The sequence below is a fragment of the Propithecus coquereli genome, unplaced genomic scaffold, assembly GCF_000956105.1.
Source record: "Propithecus coquereli isolate 6110/MARCELLA unplaced genomic scaffold, Pcoq_1.0 Scaffold40, whole genome shotgun sequence".
In the NCBI taxonomy this organism is placed as follows: domain Eukaryota; kingdom Metazoa; phylum Chordata; class Mammalia; order Primates; family Indriidae; genus Propithecus; species Propithecus coquereli.
Window position 1 is genome coordinate 6,307,977 of NW_012149730.1, and position 8,102 is coordinate 6,316,078.

Consider the following 8,102-nt stretch of genomic DNA (forward strand, 5'->3'; position numbering starts at 1 on the left):
CAGGGGACTGGATTAATTAGATAGCCTCTACTGTTATGCAAATGATTTTTCAAGTGAGTCTATGACTTTTATTTGACAGTTGAAAAATTTGAAGCCTATAAATAGGTTTTACATAGAGAATAAGATGCAGAGCTCAGAGAAGAAACTTGTTGTTTGGCTCCTGCTAGACCATATCCAAGTCTACTGTCCTTTGGTGCTTATGGCACTTAGTTTTTTGTCAAAAATAAATAAATGATTAAATAAGTGTTAATTAATGAAAGAAATTAAATGTCCTTATTCTAGACATTGGGCCCCACAGACATTCCATATAAAGAATGTATAAATGGGCATAGAAGATCTACTCCGCAAGTCAGGAGAATGCCACTACTAGCTAATTGGAGGGTATGTTCAAAAAGAACAAGATTTTTGCTGGAAATGATCCCTTTTTTTTCTAGTAAGAAAATATCATTGACTTGTCAGACTTCTAGATAAAATGGCATACTGGAGGCTCAAAGGTTTAATCCAGTTCAAATATGTACCGAATGTTTTAAAAACATGAGATAGCATATAAAATTTGGATAATTTAAAATGAAAACCTTGATCTGCTTTTTTCTTGAAAAATTGGAATTTCTGGCAATGTTAGGTAACGTATTCATGCATGGCAACAATCTTCTAGAAGAGTGTAGCTGTTGCTGCCTTTAGGCGAGCTTCGTGCTCTCCAGTTGGAAAAAGTTCCCACTATTCACTGAAAATGTCCATATGGCCATTGACCAGGTGGTTTGCAACACTTATTGAGATTCCTTCCAGCCCTTGTAGTGCTTGAAATTTGTTTCCTGTTCTAGAGAGGAGGTGATGCTTGATTTAACTACAGAGTTCAGGAAAAACTCCTGTAATTCTATTATGTGTATTGAAAGTATTGCAGTAGCCTGTTTCTAGCTTACAGGTTGCTTAGAATCTTTGGTTTTAAAAGGAATAGACTGTCTTGTTATGACAATAGAAATATGATTAAAACAATTTTTTCCCACCATTATCCAGTCTGTGGCTTTCAACAAAGATTTTCTGGAAATACAAACCACAATTTCAGTGCTTTTATTGGCAAATAAGGCAGTATTGGTGAGCTGATACAGTAATTGCACTTTAATAGCCATCAGCACTCCGATTTACAATTATTTTAAATTTAATGCTTTTGATTAGGCATTTCCAGAAATAAGTGAGCTTAAGTAATCCAAGAAACAAGGAAATGCCTTACAAATATACGGATGATTTAAAAGCTTTCTTAAAGTTATTCAATATTAGTTACCTAGTAAAGCTAGTTCCTGGAATTGATCATTTGTAAATAAATAACTGCCAAGAAATTATAGTACTATAAATACTGAAATCACCATGAATTCTTCATTGAAAGCATCTAGAATATATCAGTAAATCTTGTATGTAAAGGGAATTGTCTAAAAAATACTTAAAAAACGAGTTTTAAGTATCATGTCATATAAGAGCAACAATATATCAGTATTTCCACTGATGGTCTTAAAGTAATAAATTCAACATTTTAAAAATAACATTTACCCCTTTTGTGGTAAAATAATACCTATGATACAATAAAACTAGCCTTATTGCTGCTTTCTAACTTATCAACTAACAATTTATGCTGATCAAGAAGTAAAGCTAATTTATTCAACTTTTAGACTCCTGAGATTAGAAATATTTGGTTAAATTACTTGTTGAGCTGGGAAATTGATTGCACTTATGTATGAAGCTTGTTTGGGCCCTCTTTCAAGTGTGGCTGAATCTGTTTTTATAATTTGCCTACAATGCTTTGTGGCCTGAAATCCCATTAGGACATAGAGCCAATTTATTTGTGTGTAATAAGAGTACATGGGCTTCAACTGATTTTGTAAGTATCTGAAAAGCCTATAGCTCTCCTACAATTCAGCTCTGCAGTAAGAAAGCCATTAAGCTGTATCTATGAGATACCCACAAAGTAGTTAAAAATAAAAAGTAAAGTGAGTTGGGCCAGGGTCGGGGTTGGGGTGGGACTCATCATGTTCAAAACTATATTTTGGCTGCTGGATTAACTGATTATTTCAATCCAAATGAAAAATCAATGTACATATATTTTATGAGTTCCTTCCTCTATGTCGTTGAGTTTAGGACCATTTTAAAGCAAGGAAGGAACTCAAAGTGAGGCTAAACATTTGAATGGATGCTACAAACTTCATCAAGCATAGAGGTTTAGAGATACAAATTTCTTATGTTTGTTTTATAAGGCAATGCTTTAGTGTGAAGCTAAAACTTTGCTTAAAGACAAAATCTAACCTGCTTTTCCCATATTGAAAAGATGCTTCTATTAAATAATATAAAATACATAACTCTCCTGTAAGCAAGATCCTAAAGTACTAACTTATAACTATGCTTTGTTACAGCTCCATGTACCAAGGAGGGCTTTTTACTTTCATTTTCTAGCTGGAGTAATTCAGTCATTGAGGGTTTAGTTATATATGACTTTTAAAGGATGTTGGGAATGAGTCATCTAGTTTGAGGAAACAGTTACTAGTCCGAATGCCTTGCTAGTTTAAATTCAACCTTCTTTAGGAACTAAAGGGCATTGGTAACCTTTCTTCTGATTATGAACCATTAACTAAGTTCTTTTTTGGACAGGATAACTGCTCAGCTTTCCTCTTCTGGTGCTATCAGATACTGATGAATATTTCATATGGCTAAAATTATTCCCTGATAGAAGCATATGCTGCATGTACAACTAATCAAATATTCGGCCAAGTCACACAGCCTGTAAGACAAGAAATCCCCTTAATAAAGGGCTCAGTGTTTTCAAATAACTGGTTAAATTTCTCTTGGAATTTTGTGGAATGTATGACATTGTTGTTCACCACATTTTAGAAGTAAAAAGGTAACAAATAGTGTCAGCTACTTTATCTCAACTATTTTATGTTTTCCTCGCTGAAAGCCTCTAATGGAATTACTGTCTTTTTAGCTAACCAACTTGTAGAGCATGTGGGTAGTGGTATTCAATATTTATGAAATGCTCGTTTTCTCATAGGACAGAGCTACTGATTTTTTCTATAAATGACAGAATTTATTAATTGCTGCTTGAACCTGTTACGCTTTTATTTTAAGTTTTAAAATGGTAGAGGACATGGTAGATATGCATGCAAAGTGAAACCTGAAACATACATAGTTTGAAAACATCTAGCTTGAAAGCTTCATCACAGAGTGAAAACAGACATGCGTTTCTAGAGAATGAGGAAAAGCTGCAGTTCCTGTCAACATAATTAGGAAGACCTAAAAGAGGTTTTCCATGATTGCTTTTATATTTTTAGTAATAGTTTTTAACCCCCAAATACAAGGAACTTTATATTAATGGTATTCAAAAAATCAGTAGATTCATGTACCTCATATGTACTCATGGGTACTATAGTATTATAAGTATGCTTGTTTATAGAGCTGACACTTCCCTGAAAAACATGAACCTGGATTTGTTTGGTATAGAAAGTACCAAGCTCTTTCTCAGCACTGAACAGGAGATAGAAGGCAATGTGAATGGCCCCTGGCTGTTATTTTTTTAGTGGTTACATTAGCTTTAAAATCTCTTACCATTTAGAGAAAGAGTTTGGTTCAAAGGATTGACTAGAAATCTTAAAAGGCTGAACTCTTGGATTTTAATCTCAGCTCACAGTAGCCATAGGCAACTTGCCTCTATAACAGGTAATTGAGAACATAAATGTTGTTAAAGTACTCTCAGCCAATTGAATAAAATGAAATCTTATAAAGGTATAGGCTAGTGGTATTACTGATAGAGCAATGTGACTTTTCAGGGTATCCATTATTATTAAACAGCAGATGGAGTAATAGGAATCAATGGAAACGGCTTCAATCTTCTGCACAGTTTCCCCTAAGCACAGCAGTGCATAAAGTAAAGTTTTACTATGGCCAAAGCATCTTGAAAAGCTTTCCTTGTGGCGCCTGTATCCTAAGTTCCCACTTTTCTTTCCAGTGAGAAATCATAATAGCTATTGGAGTGGAATGCTTAGATGATTTCTAAACCGGGTCCAAGGATCCAAAGGCTAGTGGGAGTGGAGGTTGTTTGGAGGCCCTTAAACAAAAGCAGAGATTATGAAGCAGGGTCAGTGTCCAGCTTACTTCACAATTGGGTCCTGTTGGGTTTGTTTGCATTGACAACCTCTTAGTCATTATTTTCCCAATCAAGCCAGTTTTCACAATGATATTCCATATCCCATTTTCATCACTACATGAAATGTCGTACTGAAAGCACCAGACATCTTTCATGAAGCACAACAAGACATTGATAACTGTGCAGATTAGCTCCTGTTCCAATCCCAAGCCTTGTTTCTTTATGATTTTTTTCTAGACCAGCAGGCTTTCCCTCATCAGGCTGAAGATGGCTCACTTCATACATACCACTCAAGACTTCTGTACAGTATAAAATAGAAGATCAAAAGCAGGTAGGAAAAAAAAGGAGTAAGGGAATGAAATGAAAATTGAAAGAGACATAGTTGGAAGGAAACAAAGGTCTCTAAAAGATGAGCTCAGGTTTCATGTTGGTGATGATTAGTCTTGCAAAACCTTCTGACCAAGAATTTGCTTGTCTAAAATTCAGGGTTTTTTTTTTTCTTTTTTTTTTTTTTAGACTTTTCAAAATGAACAACTCTTCTCTCATTTGAAGGTTTGAATCTTTTCTGAAAAAGTCTGGTAAGGCCAGGCATTTGAACACTCAGTCACATGCGGCGGAACCAGGCACATGGAGGACAGCTGACTCCACAGAACCAGGGACTTGGGTAAGTGCCCCAGCACTGAAGCCACCTAAAGTGACTGCAAATGCTGCCTATTTGGTAAGCATGGAAGACGCATTATAATTTAATAATTTTTTTAATCATTCAAGGCAAACTTCAGTAAAACTCTTCTAGTGGTTGTGGTTCCAGTGATAGGTAAGGTTTGGGCTGGGAAGTATCTTAAATACAGCAAAAGGAAGTGAAAAACATCTTCTTGTATTTGGTGCAGAAAAGTAGAAACAAAATTTTATTTTGTGAACTGCAATCCTTCCCAAACATGCTGATCAGATTTGGAGAAAGGACCCACTCTTTTGGCAGCTTATTTAATCTTGAGGTTAGAGCTTGAGGTCAAACATTGTGCAGGATTTGCCACACCATCGTGTTTCAGACATAAATCCTAGCCACAGGCCGTCCCAGTCGCTACAACCCACAGATGCTCCATTAATGGAAGCAGACAGATAATTTATATTTGAGATTTCTTATCAGGGTTTCTTTGCAGCAGAGAAGCTGACAGGATGGCATCATCTCTTATTACAAAGATGATATAATAATTGAACATGATTATGGTGTGATTTTCTTTTAAATGAAAATTATTTTAATGGTTAGCCTAGTATTGTTAGAATTGACATGAAATCTCACATAACCCGGGACAAGTCACCTATGACAAAGGGGAAACATTATGATTTCCATTTCTTGGGAGATCTCTGTGGCTCCTTCCATTCCAGTGACTCCTTCCATTTTACCTTTGGTAAAACCAGTTGCTTTTTGGTGTTAAGTAAGCAACTTCACTTCTTAGGCTCATGTATTTAAGATAATTATCTTTTTGGTTCCCAGGAGTCTGACATTATTTGTTTTACTCCTCTGAATTAGCTTATAATTCACTTTAAGGGCAAAAAAAAAAAAAAAAAAAAAACCTAAAACAATTCTAAATTGTTTGGTTTAAATAAATTTGTTGACAACAAAGAGTTTGAATTTAAACACCTAATATTTTTCTTAATACATAATTGAGAATCTCTCTTATTATTTCATTTTTCAGTCACTAGCTGTATGTCATGTGATACATTTCAGAACTTTCATTTGAATCATTGCTCCTACTTATCCATTTTTAATGTCCCTAGGTAATTTTTTATTTCTCTTTACTGACTTATAATACTTAGCAAAATATAAAAATCTAGAAATATGCTGTATGTACTTTCATTTTAGAGATTTTCAGAAACGTCCTCAAAATAAAATATAGTCATCATTATTGTTAATAGCCGCATAATATAGTAATAAGATCATGTTAGATATGGTGGCAAATTCTACATTCTTTTTAAGACATTTAAAGTTTTTTTTTCCTGTAAAGATGTCCTATAATAAGGCAGTGGTAATAAACAACTGAATTTTTCTCCTGGGAAACCTTATTCTAAAGGTAACCTTTGAATCACTGAACCTTGAGCAGATGCTCAGACTATAATCTATTTAGTATGGCATTAAATGATAAATTACTAAAGATTCGTGTTTTTGTTGCCTTTTTAATAGATTGAATAGCATTAAATTTATTAGTAGAAATGATAATCTTTTGTATCATTGAAGCACCTATTAGTAATGTTTGCCTGTAAGGAATTCAATTTTTTGGTTAACTTACCAAATTTGTGCTTTGATTTTTTATGGTTTTTTTTTTGTATTTAAGCTGAAATGTAAACTAGGTGAAGACTATAAATTAAGCTTGATATGGTTTGCTGAGTATTGTCTTCATTACAAAATGATGTAACTGGAAGCTACAGATAGAACAGTTTTACCAAGACACGGTAAAGTAAAGCATTAGGCTGAATTTTGCAGATTCAGAGTCATTGCTGATTATTATTAGATGTCTAAGTTGATTTCAAGTAGTAAATTATAGAAATTTCAAACTTTCAAGACTTCAATGATGAAGAAAGGTACACATTAAACAAGGAGCTGATCAATTCTACAATTGATCAACAATACTTTTCCAGAGAATTAACATCATGGTAAGTATTTTATTGCTCATGGCCAATGGCCTTTGCCATGGATTACAGAAAACCATATTAATGAGAAATTAATAAAAAGACAATATTTGATGAAAGAAATCTTAGAAATATTTTGCGTTCTGTCCCCCAGACTTACATGGTGTGTGTGTTTATAGTCATATACCAATTATTTATAGCAGGATCTGCAAACTTTTCTGTAAAGGGCCAGATAGTAAATATTTTAGTCTTTGTGGGTCTCTATTATGATTACTCAAATCTGCCATTGTCGCTCGAAAGTAAGCATAGAAAATATAAACTGTGTTCCAATAATATTTCATTTATAGTCACTGAAATTTGAATTTCATATAATTGTCACTTTTCATGCAATGTTATTCTTCTTTTGATTTTTTAAACCATTTTAAAAATACGTAAACTCTTAGATCGTGGGCCATACAAAAATAGGTGGTGGGAAGAATTTGGCCTGCAGACTATAGTGTACCAACCCCTTGGTTCAAAGTATTAATTTTCTAAAACTCATAGTAAGATATAAGAGCACATAAAGAAATATTTTTAAAAAGCCAAAATTATATACATGGACTTTATGGATTTTTTTCTTGAAAAGGGACAAAAACATTTTTAAAATTATGGAGCCAAATTAAAAAAAAAAAAGCTGCTAAATCACAAGAACAGCAAAGTTAAAGTTAGATTAATGTGATAATTTTGTTATTTCTATTGCTATATGTGAAAAATCCAGATTCTAAGTACAAAAGATATATTTAGTTTGGTTCAAAGATAGTTGAAGGTAAATGAAAATGTCAATGGCTTTGTTTGTAAAGTTAAGATTCTCTATAAAATGAGGTTGACTTGAAACTTTCACTAACGTTATAGTCATTTAATATGAAATTGCATCATTCAAATGAATAAGAAAGTATAAGGCTAATTATTGTCACCTATTAAAATTTAAAATATATTTACTCAAATGTGTTTATCTAAGAGCCAGAGTTCTATACGTATAGTATCTCTGAGTTGAACACACCATCGTTATACCTCAGCATATTAATCTTCTTTACGTTATACAAATTGTACTTTAAAATTAAACCATTTTTCTTTATATAAGAAATATTATGGAATTGGAAAAAATTTATGGCCAACTTTTCTTTCTATTTCAAAGGTACTTTATAATAATTTGGTTAGATATAATAAGTCATAATAATTGGATAATTTTTAAAATTTACTCATCTTTTATAGATTTTAAATCATTATCCATAGACTATACACATTTTAAAAACTTAGGTGTATTTGTGTACATGTGTATTTTTGCCCACATATTTGAACTGTGGCACAGTAA

General features: G+C 33.0%; 1 protein-coding gene across 1 annotated transcript in view; it reads left to right on the forward strand.

Moving 5' to 3' along the window:
* Positions 1 to 4,641: 4,641 nt before the first annotated feature.
* Positions 4,642 to 8,102, forward strand: part of ZPLD1 (zona pellucida-like domain containing 1) — a 62,257-nt gene continuing 58,796 nt past the window's right edge. The window contains exon 1 of the mRNA XM_012652830.1: positions 4,642 to 4,790. The gene's annotated coding sequence lies outside the window, so the exon portion shown is untranslated. The remainder of the gene's footprint in view (positions 4,791 to 8,102) is intronic.